Below are 18203 nucleotides of genomic sequence, written 5' to 3'. Positions count from 1 at the left end.
AAGTATTGACTCTATCATAATAAATGCGAAATCTGCATGAATTAAAATATATTTAAGCATATTTTATGACTGGGCAGTACATCCCTCCGATTATGCAAAAATAAATAAGGGCGGGATGCAACCATTTCAAGTGTTTACGGAAAGAGAGAAAGCAAATAGCAAACCAGACTTTTCTCTTCATTCTCTGAAATGAATTCAAAAAGAAATTCTCTACTTTATTTCCATAATGAGACATTTCCTTTTTTCCCTTTTTTCTATACCGATTAATACATTTTTTCTTTGTTTTAAACTTTCCAGTTTGAAACTTCTTCATTCTTTCCTTCTTTTCTAACTTTACCAATTGTGGTGTTATTTCATATGAGTATTAGTATCAAGACTTGCAAAGCATGATTCTTTTCACAGAGAGTGTACACTTGTGTAAATGTATGCTTATAGCATATGCCATAAAGCAAGTTCCTTGGCAATCAATCAACAGTCAATAATTTCAAACATCAAAGATGGAAGGTAATCTCTGCTCATATCACTGATTGCACACGCGAACAAAATCAAATGTTACTTACATTATGTAAGGGTTTATTTATCTTGAATTATACAATAGGAATATTTTTATTTCATCTAGAATGATTGTCCTATTAAAAACGTCATAATAGTAAAATAATACAGTTGATAATCATTAGTTGAATTATAACAATTATAAAAATACAATTTCATGTTTGAATCTAGGATAGTTAAGAAACAATCTTATTGATTTGAACTGAATATCAATTTCATCATCGGTTTATTGTTCGATTTATATGCTGGCATGTGTTGGACAAATTTAAAAACTTGACTTCCAAACTAAACTATATCTGGTCACGTTATTATCTTTCTTTCTTTCAAGTCCATCTTTATCAATTTCTCCCCATGTTTTCTGTGACCTTCCGTTTTGAATTTACCCTGCTACCTCAACCGCTCTACATCTAAACCAGGAACTATCATCTATGTTTTTCAATTTGACCATACTATCTAAGTCTCCTATTCAGCACACATCTTTTTATACTGTCCAGATTTGATCTTTCCTTCAAGTCATCCAGCCTAAGCTTTTCTTTAAAATTCACATTACACATACATCATATCATTCTCAGATCATTTCTCACCATGCAACACATATCCTGAACCCTTAATAGTCAGGTTTCATTTCCATGCATCATCACACTGTGCACACATGCCTGAAAGACTCTTCTCTTGGTTGACAGTGGTAATGCTCTGCTAGTTAATGATGACAAAAGTTCCCTTAACCTACTCCATTCACTGCTAACTCTCAAAATCACACAAGCACCGACTCCTTTCTGTGTTCTAATAGTATCACCATGGTAACAAAACTTCTGAACAACCTCAATAGCATTGGCATTTATCAACTTAGTTGTTTGAAGATGTTTCTCTGATGGACTATCAACCGTTTTTTTTTTTTTTTGTTTTTTTTTTATTGCTGAAATGCGATAGTTGTTAAAAACAAATCATTTATTAAACAAAAGCTGTTATTTTGCCTATAGCTGATAACTTTGAGGAAAGGTTAAATCAGCAAAGTATAGGGGAGAGGTGTGCAAAACTTTTGATGCTATGACCATGTTGAAAGTATGAACAAAAGTTCTTAGGTTAGTAGATGTAGAACAGTTGAGGTAGCAGGGAAGGAAATGATACGGATGTATTTGAGAAAAGGTTGCATAAAGACTTAGCTTGAGATAGGTTAGTTTGGAAGTCAAATTCAAAAAACTGTCAAACGAATTGACGTTAAACCAAATATGATAATAGCTAGGAGGGGATAATTCATACCTTTTCCAATTTTATTGTAGTGTAAGGGAAAGAATTAGATTTGATCTGAATTTTGCGCAGCCAATGACACAGTCTGGCTCATTATCTATTATACTACTAAAATACCTTCCTGTTGTAACAGAGTACCAGTTTACTGTAATTTCACCTCTGTGTCTTTTATAGAGAAACTAGCCTGGGTGGCCGGCATTGCCCGGGTGTTTGTTGAGCAAAAAAAAGTTGTAGCAAGCAGGCTGGCTCTAACCCGCAACGCGAAGGCAGAAAAGAAAGTGGAGGTGTGTGTAAGGGTGTTGGTTTAGTAAAAAAAAAAAAAAAAAAAGTAATAAGCAAGCTCGAGCCCGTACCACAAAGGAGGAAAAGAACATGAAAAATTAAAAAACAAAAACAAAAAACGCGACATCTTTGCTGTTGCGCCCACAACCAAACTGGAAGTGACGTAGGTTTAAATTAAGGCTGGTCAATCCAAAGAGGGTATGACTTTCGAAAATATCGGTGAAAAAAGTGATCCCTTCCTGTAGAAAAGTACCCAGTTGAGGGTAAAGGAATTAATATTTTTAGCCAATTTTTTGATATTTGTCGTCTGAAGGGTCAAGCTTCAAAAGGATACCGATTTTAGTGAAAATCCGTCGCCTCTGTCGAAAGTTTTAGACATACATACATTTAAACAGACAGGTGAGATTTATATTATAGATTATAAAAGTAAGAATTAATCTTGTTCTTATTCAGCGAAAATACTTTAGGATGAAAGAAAACAGTAAACAAATATAAACCCAGAGGAAATCACATAATTAAACATTTATTATTTTTTAGAGACAGAAAAAGAGAACAAAATAGAAAGAGGGAAAGTGAAAGACAGGGAACTCCATTTAGAAATAACAGTAAACAGATATAAGCCCTTAGGAAATCTGATAACTAAACATGTATCAATGTTTAGAAAGAGAGAGAGAGGCAGACGGAGAAAGAGGCTGCTGGAGGAGACTGGGAGGTGGCAGAGAAAGTAGGAGGAGAGAGAGAGGGGGGGGGGTTCGTTTTGAAATAACAGAATGAGGGTCACAGCAGTTCAGCAATTCTTTACAATTGCCAATGCTAACTGAATCGGAAGGGTTTAGCAGAAAGGGAAAGTAAATATTGTGGATTGTGTCACGCCATTACAGCAGATCTCTGCAGCGAAATGGATATATGGTTTATCAAGCAACCATCTTGTAAACCACGAGTGCATTATAATAACAGTCAGATTACATATTCGCTTCATTCGCTTGTAAACCAGGCTAGAATGCAATATTCTGCTACTAAAGGTTATACAACAGAAGTACCCTTCACTTTTTCGTTGTGAAAACTTTTAAATGTGAAACAATTATCGTGTACACTATTGAACATTTTTTGAAACGCTACAGGCAACAGTGATACTGAGTTATAGGTTTGTATTAAGACTGGCAAAAAAAAAAAAAAAAAAATTCTCAAGAACAAAAGTCAGTAATTCTCAGAACTGGTTAAAAACCAGAATTGGCAGATGTAGAACAGGACATCCTTACTTCCATTTCCATGTTTTTTTTTTTTCCTGTTTTCTTTTCTTTTTAATCTCCATTCTTATATAAAAGCAATTTTGTGGGAGTTTCTTCCTCATAGGTTCTGAAACGACTTCGCCTATCTTTTGCAAATTTCATACAAAGGCAATTTATATGCCTGCCAGTGTTCTTAGATATGTCTTGTGCAGAAATTCATATGATGAAAATCAAAAAGATCCAATCTTAAAATATAGTCTTTCTCTCTTATAGATAAAAAAGAACAATTTTTACAGGGGAATATTTTACGTTACACTAGCAAAGGGAAATAATAAAATCTCAGCAAAGTATTTCTTCTTACAAAAAACGTTTATTATTATTTGGATATATATCTAAGTGGTAGAGCATTCGACAACAGATCAAATGATCCCCTGTTCAAGTCCGGGTGTACTTCACCATTTTATTTTAATTTTTCCTTATTAATGCGTTCAATTTACAATGAAAGAAAAGGTCACATGCAAATCGCTGCAAATCATTTCTTAATTTGCATATTTTAAAACTAAACATTAATCAGAAGTGACTTTTCCAGGACATTCGTCGTCAAGCCTAAATATCAGCTGACGTGATATTGTAAACAGACACAGACGGAATTTGATGATCGACACTATCATTATTATTTTTTAATTTTTTTTTTTTTTTTTACGAATTAGTTCACCGGGAAAATTATTCCTCGTAAGATGTAAGGATGGATTCTATAATAATACATACACAATCTGCAGAAATTAAAATATCATGTTTAAGCGTATTGTACGACCGGGCAACAACATGCGTCAAGCTAGCAAATTCATATAAATTAAGATGTTATTAGAAATGTAAGAAAGCCAAAAATGATATTCTTTCTGTTTTTAAAACAAATTGTTTATGTTAAAGAAATAAATGAACAAGCTTTCGTCTATATAAGATCCTTCTCTAAAATATATATTTTTTAAAACCATTTTTCTGTCAAAGATATAAATATCTTTCAAGGATGGGAGACCGTCAAAGTGGTGACTGTGAAGAGTTTGATGGTCTGACTGTATATTTTGCTGCCATACATGGCTTACATGATATATTAATAAAAGAAAATTATTCTCTGTTGCTTTATTATTATTAATAAAAGAAAATTATTCTCTGTTGCTCATGCAGTATTTTTATAAAATAAAAATACTGCATGAGGGACGTTCAAAAAAGTTATACCTCCTATTTTTTATTCCACCCGAATAGATTAGAGGTAATTGTAAATTGCATTATTATGATGACTAAACTTATGTATTCATGACCTGAAAGTTTCATCTCTCTGTTGCAGATATTGACGGTGTGAAACTCTAAGAAATCAACAGAGATGCGTCATGGAATTCTGGCAAAAGTGCATTGAGAATAGTGGTGACTATGTGGAAAAATAAATTCTGGAGCACAAAAGGTAGCTTATTTCAATGGTACTACTCTGATCTTTGTAGTGCTTCAACTTTTTGAGTAAAAAATTGGAAGATTTATTTTTGGAATGACCTTCATATTTAAGGCTCAAGTACAATTCTCAACCGTACCACAGAAAAAAAAAACTCTCCCAAACATCCATCCATTCAGCGCGTCCGGAGCCTAGATCGAACTCACTATACAAGTTTGTAGTGTAATTCAAATCTTTTCGGTAGCTGAATACTTGATGCTTCGCCAGAGTTATCAAAGGTATTTTTTATTGTCAAAACCAATATGCAAATTAGTTAACCTTGCAACTGATATCACATATACATAGGAAGTACACAAAAATGGTGTGCTTATTGGGTAAAGTTGAATTCACTTGCAACAGGAGTTTTGACTTAATCATTAGAGTGAGATATGTGCCCAGTCTATTCATTTAGATGTAGTTGTTGTTTATTTGCCAATAGTCATTTATTATGCCTTCTTGGGCATCTCTTGTTTCAAATTCAAAAGAAAAAATCTCACAGCATGTATAATATGAATACACAGATCAGATTCTCCTGAAAATTTCATCAGATACCTCTACCCCAAAGTGTCTGTAAACGTATTTTCTCCTGTTATTTTTTAATCAACCAACTTTATAATAAAACTTAGTTATTTTTAAACCTTATTACGTAAATGCTCTAAAGGCATATTATTTGTGCAGAGAAAGATATTAAAAGAAAACATGAGATGAATATTTATGGTATTCAGATAACATTTGATCATTTCGTTAATTAGAAAATTGCTTAAATATTAATCAAACATGGATTTCTGTTTTTGTTTTGCCAATAAGGAATAAGAACCAAATAAGATAATTTTCTTGAATGAAAAATGTTATAATTAATCAATGCAATTTAAATCCTAGTTGCCTCTTATTCTATTTTAATTAAAAGTTTTATACATGTCAAAAATATGCCTATTTCAAAACCCAAATGTTGTTTTTCATTTTCTTAAAACATGTGAATTAAAGATATAGTTGCACTGGCATCTGCCCTGGACACTCTGGTAGGCAGATGATGTTTTGCTGGCCCCAAAGAAAAAATCTGACCTGTACCAACAAGTCCACTTCTGAAAGGACAGCCTGGTTCAGTTTGGTTTATAGCTGACCATAAGACAGGATATTTAAAAACGAGCATGACATTACCCAAATTGAAAACAGGATCTTCCATGAACACACACCTTTAAATATTTTAGTGATAACAACATTCTCAGTGAAATTGCGGCACACATCAATGTGATGTAGCTCAAGTTTCGTACCATCACCAGCATCCTTTGTGACTGTAAGATTAGCGACTGTATAAAGTCAAAAAATCTACCATACTGTTGTGAGATATGCAGCTTTGTACAGTTCCAAGCGCTTACTGACGAGGAAGATGGAGCAAGGATGTTCTTATCTCTTGCTGCCAAATATGATGGGGATAGGAGGGTCAAGTATCAAAGCCTAATGGCTAACCCTGGTTGGCCTCTGCTATGGCTGGAGCGTCATTTCCAGACACTATATACCATTGTTTGCTTCTTCCCGCTTGGTGTGTAAATGGGTTGAGGGACTCTTTTATCCTTAATACTAACCTACTTTTTACTTTTCTTCATATTTTTCTATATGATTCCTCTTTTTATTTGTTATTCAAACCTGCTCTTAATCAATAAAGGGAGTCGCCCCATCTGCAACCTGAGGGATGAGCGGATCTCTTGAGGAGAGAGAGCACACTATTTTTTTGTTAAATATTTGGTCAGGGTATACTTCTAATGAAAAATATCCTCATGCCATAATCTCTGGAAAGTATCTTCATGTCATAGTCTCTGACAAGGCCACATACAGAGAGAGACAAAAAACACCTGAGGGTTGTGTCTAGTAGGCATTCAAGTTCTCTCCAGTAGACAAGTTCAAAATGCTGTGCTAAATGTCAGGAATTACACTTCTCAACCGAATCTGCAATGAGGACATGCAAAGGTGCTACATCATCGCACCAATTGAGGGCAAAATGAGAGAACGTGAGCAGCTCAGATGTTCCAGACATGTGCAAAGGGCCAACAACAACATTTTTGTTAAACTTGCCTTTGCATTAGAACTCATAAGGAAATTAATAAAAAAGAAAGCTAATGATGAGATGAGCGTACACCCTGCACAAAGATTTCTGTAAAACTGACCTTCAGCAAGACCAAGCTAGTGACCGTGTCAAGTAGAGACAAAAATCCATCATTGCAGACTCTGACATAGATTGGGATTAAGACAAAAGAAAATATACAAGGTATTCCAAAAGTTTTCAAGTCCATATATCTGCTTAAATATGTAAGATGAATGTGGTGCCATTTTAAAGCTAAATGCATAAAGTTTTCTGTAATTTTGCTATTGCTTTTTTTTTTTTCTTTTCAAATACAGAAATAGTGTTCACTCAGCTATAAAAAGCGTTTTGTGTGCTTGGATTTACAAAAACTGAATCATGGACACTTGTTCAACGTGCATTTCGCAAAAAAAAATATCTCACACCCTACGATTTTTTTTATTTGTGGGGATTTGTGCCTCCCATTCCAAAAGACGTGGATGAGCTGAAGGTCCAAATAACAGAAGCTATTGAACATTTTGAACATTCCATGAAAATTTGAGATTACAAGCTTTCTGAATATACCACATGCGTTTTTATATCCTTAATAGTTCTCGAGATATTCAATGTCAAAATGTGCCCAAGACTTTTGGAACATCCTGTATATACATACGAATGATGTAATAACTCCACATAGGTTTTGTTATAATTAAAAAGGTTTCTTAATTTCTTCACATTTGATGAATAAAAAATATATACTCATGGAAAACATAAAAGCATGCAAATTATAATTTTAATATTTCGGGCACACCTCTGCTCTTTATCAAAAATGTTTTTTATGATAAAAGCAAACAGGATTTTTTTTATAAATAACTACACGTCAAATACCTATATATAATATATATATGTGTGTGTGTGTGTGTGTATAAAAGCAGCATATTGTATACTACAATATAAATAATATACAAATATATATAAGCATATTATATATTATAATAGATTATTTATATATATATATATATATATATATAAGCATATTATATACTATAATACATAGTATACATATACAAAAGGATATATATATATATAAATATTATATACTATAAAATATATTGTATATATATATATATATATATATTATAAAATATATTTTAGTCATCGACATACAGACCTGTTTCGTTGTTTCACAACTCATCAGTGCCGCTAGACTAACACCTATCGCAAGCCAAGGATCGAACCTAGAACCGTCGTAATGACAGTCGGCATTTCTACCCCCTGACTATGGAATCGGTGGCCGAAATTAATCTGTCCGAATGTCTATTTAAATAAACATCCGTCCGCCACTTGTAGAGGGCTCAAACGTTTGTTTGTAAACAAACCGCGAGCTTCGCATTTTTTCAGCTAAATTAAGTAGCGAGTAAGATAATTTACGATAGTGCTCTACCCAATAGGGGGGGGGGCTTTATAAAATATATTTTAGTCATCGACATACAGACCTGTTTCGTTGTTTCACAACTCATCAGTGCCGCTAGACTAACACCTATCGCAAGCCGAGGATCGAACCTAGAACCGTCGTAATGACAGTCGGCATTTCTACCCCCTGACTACGGAATCGGTGGCCGAAATTAATCTGTCCGAATGTCTATTCTATAAAATATATTGTATATGTATATATATATATATACATACATATACATACCATAAATATATATATATATATATATTATATACTATAAAATATATCGTGTGTGTGTATGTGTGTGTGTATATTATGCAAGCCTATTATAGACAACAAAAATAGTTTATCAAATATAAAATGTTGATAATGTCACAAAATATCCAAATATTTGTGTCTGAACCGATGTAAAAAGTAGTGTTACAAAATAAACCACGTCAAGTGCATTTTGTGCTTTTGTTATTTATGATATCACGGAAGAAAGTTTAAATATATAATGAATACAAAGATTGATTCTATTTGTTGGCATGAAAAACTGTCACATTACAATGACAAGCACGTCACTTTACATATCAATGTTGGAAAAGTTGACATCTACAAGAAAATATTAAAAATGCATAAAAATGAATAAATACCACAAAGTCAACATTAATAGATATGATGGAGCAAACAGTGGAATAAAGAAACAAAAGATATCGGTTAAAAAAATAATAGAATTTGTTTCTAAATCTTTAGAGGTGCCAGATAATCTCTGATTCAAAATTAGACCATAAAAAATAATTAATGAGATAGACAAAGAGATGTCTAAAATAAATATGCATGATTGTTTTGCAAAGACAAATGAAAAAAAAAAAACATAACATCAATGTTTAGTGCATTTTAAGTCAGGAAGCCAGCATCTTCAAACAGCCTAATCTGGTAGCACAAGAGATATTTTATTTAGACAACCCAGGAAAACTGTGCACCTTGTAATTTTGCTGAGTTGTAAGTGTGTATGCTAAATGATGTCACAAATGGTGAATGATAAGAAAAATAATGGAAGGAGGCAATTGATATAAAGAGAAGGCAGAGAGAGAGAGAGAGAGAGAGAGAGAGAGAGAGAAGTATGAGTTTGTTTTGTTTAACAGCATTTCAACCTATAAAATAAGAGACAACGAAATAGAGTTCCATTCTATATTCAAAAGCAACTTTATTTGTCATCTTAGTTAGTAGCGTGTACAAACGAGAAACGGGTTAATAGCTGGAAGTGTTCTTGTGTGTAAAGATAGAATATACTGTGACTTGTTGAGGAGAGAAGAGTTCCGTTTACATGTGTTTATAGCTAGTAGTCATCAGGATGAAGGAGGACAGTTAAAGGAGGAAGAAAGAACAAAGTCTCCAGTGTATTTAAGTGCATTTACTGCTTTTGGGCAATACTGAATATAACAAAAAACACAATTGTCGCTATATATTTTCCAAATTTTTTAAAATTCATTTTTCTATATATCTCTAAATATTTGGTCAATCTGTTTCCAAGCGAGTAGATGAAAATTCTTGTAATGGCGGATGTGAGGCAGTGTAGGTGATGAGATGGAGGACAGAAGTGCAGATGATGAGGATGGATTTGGGAGTAGCAATAGAGTTCTGACAGAGTTGGTTTGGGGGCTAATTTCTAAAAAACAACCAAACACATAACAGCATGTAAAACATGTTAAACTGCTTTTTATTGTTTTATAATAAAGGTTTGTGTATTGTATACTACGTATAAATTATCCCTTTAGCAAAGAACAGATTTATTTGGTTTCATTGACCATGACTCATGAATTGCTGTAAATTTAACATTTTGAATACAGTGTTAATGTTATGATTCTGTTAGTAGAATACTCATCACAAAATGGTTAAAATCCCCTGAACAGAACAGTTTTGCACCAGTTTTATGACACCTTAAAGTAAACAGATAATAAAACTAAACCTTGGGGTTAGAATCCTTATTCCAATTTTGATTCAAATACATTACATGATTTAAATTCTAGAAAATGTCTAAAACTTAAAGCTTAAGTTTTAGAGGTCTTAAGAAAAAAAAATAATAATTCAGAGTTAATTGACTATGGATACATTTTAATGCAAATCTGAAATATTCGAATTTTTAAATCAGAGATTAACTTTATATAGAGATATTAAAAAAAAACAACTAAATTTTCATATGAAATCTATTGTGAGTCGAGGAGGACAACAATGTGCATGTGCAGAATAAAAATTCATGCATGTTGATAACAATTAAAATATAAAAAAATAAACGAGACAAATTAAAAAGAAAACAACAGATGAATATCTAATTATGACATTGTGATTAAAGAAACATTCATTGAAAGAATGAAAGAGAAAATAATTATAAATATCCAGATGCTCTATTTCAGTCAAAGGTCAAGGTTATTATTTAATTTATATTCATAATTCAGAGTCTTCTTTTAAATAATTGACAATTAAAATTATCAGGTTTTGAAAGAATAATTTTAACTAATATCATTTGATCTGGTATAAAACTTTGAGAAAAAAAAATCAATATTTTTGATCACTAAATATAAAATATAAAATATTGCATAAACAAGCCCTCGTTCTAAAAATCACACAATTTAGTTTTTTTTTAGTTTTTTTTTTTTTATTATTTAATCAACTTACAACTACTTAATTTCTGCACATTTATGTAAGTATTCAAAATTACTTATAAACACACCTATGCAATTATAAATAATTTAATTTAAAATATTTATTACATTAAAAAATGAACAATTATATCACTTCATTTAATGTATGAGAAATGCTTTAACCAATAAGAATAATTATAGAATTATTACTAGGGCTATGACAACAGCATATTCTTTTAATTGTTTTGACTCTTGAGTGTGTATCCGTTGATATCTTATATGCTTTTATATAGACTAATGTGGTTCTTGGTTGATTAACTGTGTCGGATATATACTCGAGAGTCAATACAATGAAAAGAATATGCTGTTGTCATAGTTCTAATTATTACACACAGATCTAAGGTCTTGTTTAATTCATATGATGTTTCTGCTAAATTTGACTTTCTTCAAATAGTTGCTACATATTCGGAGTAAGTAAAATTGTACACGTCATTATTTACATGGTGGATATCTTAACATAAACATATCTATAACTAATGGAGATTTGGTACCGGTCTGTCTGAAACAAAATTATACTTATTGTACTATCTTTTAATGCTTGGGTTGGTTTATTATACTATTTCAAATTAATGTACCATCTTGCAATGCTTAATTTTGCGGGTGAGGTTGTAGTATCTATACTGTTGTTATAATACAATCCTCTTCTTTTTTTTTGGGGGGGGGAGAGTAGTGCAGTATTTGTTCTGTTGCCATGAAGCCTTTCTCTCAAGAATTACCTCCTCCTTATTATCAAAGAGAGGGGTATACTAAACTATATGTTCTGTAGTTATGACACCATCTTCTCAGGAATTATCTTATTTTAATGAGTGCAAAAATCGACTCAATTCAATTTGACAACGATTCTTTCACAACTACTATGTTTATACTTCATGTGATTTTCATATTAATTTCAGTTTGGCTATCTATCTATATATACATATACACTGACATGACAGAGAAGAATAGAAACTAAGATAAATATTTTTCCTAAGATTGATATATGCTTATTTATATTTGCTGATAAGTATAGTACTGAATTAAAATTAAAATTGCATCAAACAACATTGACGCAGGCCACGAACCAAAGGAGCATCAGATCTATTAGAATTTCTGCGAGGATGAATCGTAGGTCAACATGAAGGTGGTCTCCATCAACGCAAAATAGCAAGAAATCGTTTAATATACCTTTCTACTGTCAATAGAGTGATCGTACAATTCACAAAGTATGCACAAACCCTTCTCCAGGTTGCCTTGAGCCTTCTGAAAGAACCTTGTGTTGATGTAAAGCCTCAGATATTACAACACAAGCTAGTGTCAGTCCCAAAACAACTGTCAAATATCTTCACAAGCTGGGCTACTATAGTAGAGCTACGAGAAAGAAACTTCTTTGTCCTGCCAATATCAAGTGGAGAAAAGATTGGGCTAGTAAGATGGTGGAGAGACCTATGACCTTTGGGACCAATGTCATTTTCTTTGATGCATCACACTTTGCATTATTCCCATCAGTGGAAGGGTATAGGCATGGAGGCTCCCTCAGCAATAGTTTGACTTAAAAAAAACTGCAGCCAACGCTGAAATATGTAGGTTTCTCGGTCATGGTATGGAGGGCAATTTGGAGAGCTGGTCGTTCAGACCTGGTGGAGTGCGAAGGAAATATCAATTCTGCTAATGTTTCAATATTACATGAAGGACTCTTCCAATATTTTCAAGTGGTAAAATGAACCAGGTTAACTCCCTATTTATGGGAGACGGAGCTCCTTGTCACTCTGCTGAGCCAACACCACATTGATTTAGCCAAAATGGGATTAACAAACTTTCATGGTCAAGTCAGTCCCTGGATATGAACCCAATTGAAAACCTTTGGGGCATAATAGTCCAGCACCTTCACAAAAAAAAAAAATAAATAAATAAATAAACAAATGAAATCATCTTCTAAGCCTGAACTTTTCGCATTGTTGCATTAGAAATGGCAAGAAATTCCTCAAGATGATATTCGTCAACTGATCAATGCCATGCCTAGAAGGGTCCCAGCATTAAAAACAGCAAAGGGAATGTCAACTAAGTATTAGTTATTAACTTTGTGACCATTTATTTTTTTATTTTATTCCGTGGATGTGTATTCTTTTCTCTCATGTCTGTGTATATGGGAGTCATGTATTTAACAGCTGCCCTGTTTTTAAATCTCTGAAACAGCTACATGATAAGCAGCTGATGATCTCCATTTTTTATTCCATAATTTAAGTTAAGGATGTTTTTTACCATTCTATAGTTGAATTCTCTTGTATAATTGTAGATTTTCTAGCAGAAAGTAGGCTTGTGTATGTGCTAAGTCTGTGATATGTTGAGTTTAGTTTTTTTTTCCAGGAATTTAAACTGCATTGTTTTTAAGTATTTTATTTTAGTATTTTCTTGGAAAATATTGAAAGCTTCTTTAGAATATATATATAGTCTATACTATTCCTCAAAATTCTTATTCACAAAACTAACAATACACTCACATCAAGTTTCACCACACACAGACTACCCTAAATTGTAAATTCAACACACAAAAATCTGCAATTGTCAGACATGCACAGAACACCAAACTTAGACTTGAATCTAGTCTCATCTTATAAACGAAATACCACATCGTACAAAGATCGAAGTTCTACCCAATATCTCCAATTCTAAAAAAAATAATCTTAAGCAAAAACTCAGTACGATTGATACGGATTAATCCAATTTTTTTTTTCTGTTCCCTTCTTTTTCTTTCCTCCTCCGCTTTTCAATGCTTACATTTTGAAAAGCCGGCATACAAGGAGAAATTAACTCTGGTCTACAAAAAATGCTTCAGCAACGCAGTCGATTTTTGGTAGAGAACCTCATGTGATTAACAATGAACTAATCCATTCTCAAAGAGAGAAAACAAAACCTGACAGGGTGGACCTCATACAATGCTCAGAACCATATTTTAGATCGATAGATACAACGTCATCACTTACTAAAAAAAGACCCAAGCTCTATTGGACTGATTGTTGAGAACATATCATCGACTGATATGATACCTACTCGGGGTTTACTAGATAAGCATTCCATTTAAGTAAGCTATATACAAATAATCAATGGACTCTCTTGATCTCTTTGTTTCTTTGTGTTGTCAAACTGTTTTGTTCTCTTTATATTTTGGTTTGATTTATTAAAGAGACAAAAAGTGAAGGAGATAAAGGCGCAAGAGATTAAGCAAGTCTTTCATCAACAATGCTGTTACACAATCTACAAGTAACAAAAAGCATCTTATCATCTTTCCATGTTGGCAAATTTTGTTCAGTACTTCGAGGAATCGCAGACGTTATTCATTTCAATAATTCCCAAATGTTTTATGTTGCAGAAAAACTTTGTTCTGAATTATGCTTAACAAGTTTTCCTGTTGGGTTTCTTTTCAGTAAACACGGTGAAGAATGCATTCTTTCTGATTAGAACTGTTGAACATTATACAACTTTGATGCTACCAGATTAGGCTGCCTGAAGATACTGGCTTCATGACCTAAAATGAAGGTTTGTGAGCGTCTGATTCTAGATTTTGTTCCCTAATCAAAAGGAGCATGTTATGAATATATAACAGATTGGAAGGTATCCAACCACATCAAACACTTGGAAAGGATTGAGGAATGTAGGTTAGTTTTATTTAGTGCTAGAATATTCAGGGAGTCTATTAGGAGAAATTATTCTACTTTGTCTAAATTAGTTCTACGTCCTCGAATGCAGCGAATTGTAACCTTCTAATCAGATTGATGGAAGCTGGCCCAACCCATCTTGGATGACAGACAAGGATAATTGCGACTAATATTTGCCTGACTTATCTCATAATTTATTCCTTAATCTATGGACTAGATTGTCAATTAATTTCAAATTAAAACGATTCTTCTATCTTAAGCAAACAATAATTAGAAGAGTATTTAAAGCTGTAGACTTGTTTGTGATTTAATAAGTATCTTGGATTTTGAATGTGCTATATCTCTGTTATGTTCAACTAGCGGGGGTACCTGGCATTGCCCAGGTGTTTAAAAAAAAAAAAAAACCAAAAAAAACTGGTGGTGGTGGGTGGGGGGTCAAAACAACAGTAGGCAGCCTGAGTGCAGAGAGGTGTTAAAACAAAAGTGGTAGTAGGCAGGCAAGCTCGAGCCTGTAATGCAAAGGAGAAAAAGAAGGCTAAAAAAAATGTAACCCCTTAGCCGATGCACCCATGGTGGAAGTTTTAGATAGACATAAAAAATATACACCCACACACACACTAACAGACAGGTGAGATTTATATAATATAATAGATTATTATATTATTTTTAACAAACACTTTTTATATATATATATATATATATATATATATATATATATATATATATATGACGTAATCAAATTGACACTGATTCTTGTCAAATTACTGAAGTTAAGCAATGATGTTCCTGGCCAGTACCAGATGGGTAATCATTTGAGAATAACAAGTGCTGTATGTGCGCTCTACTAATCTCAGCATTGTTTTCAGTCATCTTGAAATTTCTAATGGTATTTAAGAATGGCGACTCAGGAGAGGTGTGGTTGGAGATTGCGCAACTTTTGCTACAAAAATTTTATGCACATCATCAGTGATATTTCACAATACTCATTGAAATCATATATATATATATATATATATATATATATATATATATATATATATATATATATATATATATATATATATATATCAGTATAATGAAATTAATTAGATCACAGATGAATGAATCTTGTAATATCAAGTTTTACAAAATATTTTGGGGAGGAAATATTTCTATATATGACAATCCCAGCCAAATAAAATTGCTCAATATACTAAACAGTTTTTTATATCTAAATTGTTATTCAGAAAAGTATTTTTCAAAACAAAATTTATTATTTGAACAAGGAATACAATTTTCCCCGCAATTTCTTTAATCCATGGATTTTCGATGTAGGCTTATCTCTTCAGAAGAAAGTCATTAGCAAAATATTGAATATGGTTTGATATAATTTTGCTATTCAGCACATAGAAAATATTTTAAAGATTAAATATTTTTAAGGGGCATAGAGGAAGAAAATAAGGGGTGAAACAAAAAAGATGTGAGATTTTGGTATCCAAATAGAATAATAATCCTTTAATAGATTAGGACGATGTGATTAGGTTCCAAATTGGTTGAAGATTTCCCCATTGAAGGTAAATTCCAATTCTGTTCGATGGAACATCCAGAATAACAGGTAATAGTCCTTTGTGAATGGAGAATGTTAGATTTATTCTGTCACATTTTTTCTGTTGGTGCAAGATCTGTGGAAAGATGTTCTCTTTTTAAAATAAAATCCAACTGCTCAAAATGAATATTCCAATTAGCTAAAATATCCATGATAAAATCAAAATAATTGGAATTTAAAAGAGATTCAATCTGTTATTTTAAGAGTGGATTTAAAATAAAGATTTAAAATAAAAAATAGAGACTTAAAAATAAATGGTAAATCGTTTTGTTAAAAAAACGTTTAGGCAAATTTTTCAAGTCTCTAATAAAATTTTCTTTTTATTTGATTAAAGAGTCGAAAAATTTGCCTAACTTATTTTAACTTATTGTTCAAATAATATAATTTTTATTTTGAAAAATTATATTTTTCTTAATGAAATTTCAATATCAAAAACTGTAAATTTATATATATTTTACTTATAAGTCAGTAATCTACAGACATGCATGTTTCTTAGGATCGAACCTCAGACCATATGTATTACGGTCTGGTGTGTTATCAATTACACCATGAATCCTAGATCATTTTACTTTTTATTTTTTATGTAGATTTTTTGTTGATTTTTTTTAAACGATAATACGGTTAATTAGCGTATTAGATTTTTGGACATAAATAAAATATTATTTTTATTTTAGTTATAAAACAGTAATTTACAGATATGCATGTTCTGAGGTCCTACCTTTCTTCAGCATAGCTTCACCGTTTCTAGGGATATATCTACTAGAAGAATAAGGAATATGACCGAAAATGACAGCACACTGTTTATTGTCTTTGTATGTATTTTTGTTTCGCCCCTAATTTAATCTTTTCTACCTCCAGTTACTCCAATGCTCACGTATTCTGTATTACTTTATCAGAATCTTCTAAAATATTTTTCTCTCACTCTCTCTTTCCAGCAAAACCTTACTTCTCTAATTTTCCTCCCAAATAAATATGAAAAGGTAGTGGTTGAGAAGCAAAGAAGATTTCCAATGTCAAAGAATAATATTTGTTAAATGTTCCAAATCTCACCATACAGTTTTCTTCTTGGAGAAATTTTTACTACAAGTAATGTTCTCTTAAGGTAGAATTTTCCCTGAGTAATGTCTTATAACAGTATTTTTTGTTTAGAGTAATGTTTTCTAAGAATATAAAATAAATACCGTTTGACAACTTTATTCAGCATTAAATAACCTATAGATGGTTGATATGTGCCATAAAACAAACCAAGTCATCTCTTATTCATGAGCAGACTCATGTGACTGGACGCATATGTATTTACAAATAAATATACATTGCTCTTTATTATAGAGAGGAGAATTATGCTTTCATAGTAGTACTACTCTTACTTATAATGTGGCTTTCTTCAGTCTTGACAGACTATGGATATTCACTGTAAGGATGCCTGCACATGAAATTTGTGTGGCAAGTGTTGCGCAATCTCCAACCACGCCTCTCCTGAGTCGACATTGTTGAATACCAGTGGCAAGTTGAGGTACTGGACGACTGGAAAAGATGAGAAGAGAGCATATACAGCACCTAGAATTCCCAAATGGTCACCCATTTGGTACTAGCCAGGCTCAACGTTGCTTAACTTTGGTGATCTGACGAGAACCGGTGTGTTAACGTGATTATGCCATATCCATACTTTACATATCATATATTGTTACTGATAGTATTTTTTGAAAATATTATTTCTAGTCATGCCATTGTTTATATCATAATTATAATATCTACTTAATTTTTTTATTCTTTATAATATATGGAGAAAAAGAAAACTTTTTTAGAATGCACGTAATAATCATTGAATTCTCTCTGATATTATGTATTCTATATGTGAAAACTTTTTTTATGCGTGTTTTATTTAAAGGAGAAAATATGCTTTAAGCATTAATATCTCATACATGTTCAGAAATATAACCTTTTATTAAAAATAATAATAGAATTTATATAAAATCTGTTTTTTCACACTTAATTT

General features: G+C 32.1%; 1 protein-coding gene and 1 pseudogene across 1 annotated transcript in view; both read right to left on the bottom strand.

Moving 5' to 3' along the window:
- LOC145259709 (meiotic recombination protein SPO11-like) overlaps positions 1-18203 on the bottom strand; it is a 1082117-nt gene that overhangs the window by 412722 nt on the left and 651192 nt on the right. The window lies entirely within an intron of this gene.
- On the bottom strand, positions 17753-17869 carry LOC145263645 (5S ribosomal RNA; annotated as a pseudogene).

Source organism: Euprymna scolopes, chromosome 3 (assembly GCF_053919585.1).
Source record: "Euprymna scolopes isolate OS-2025 chromosome 3, ASM5391958v1, whole genome shotgun sequence".
Classification (NCBI taxonomy): domain Eukaryota; kingdom Metazoa; phylum Mollusca; class Cephalopoda; order Sepiida; family Sepiolidae; genus Euprymna; species Euprymna scolopes.
Note: the sequence above shows the minus strand (reverse complement) of the source record. Positions and strands in the feature narration are given on the sequence as shown.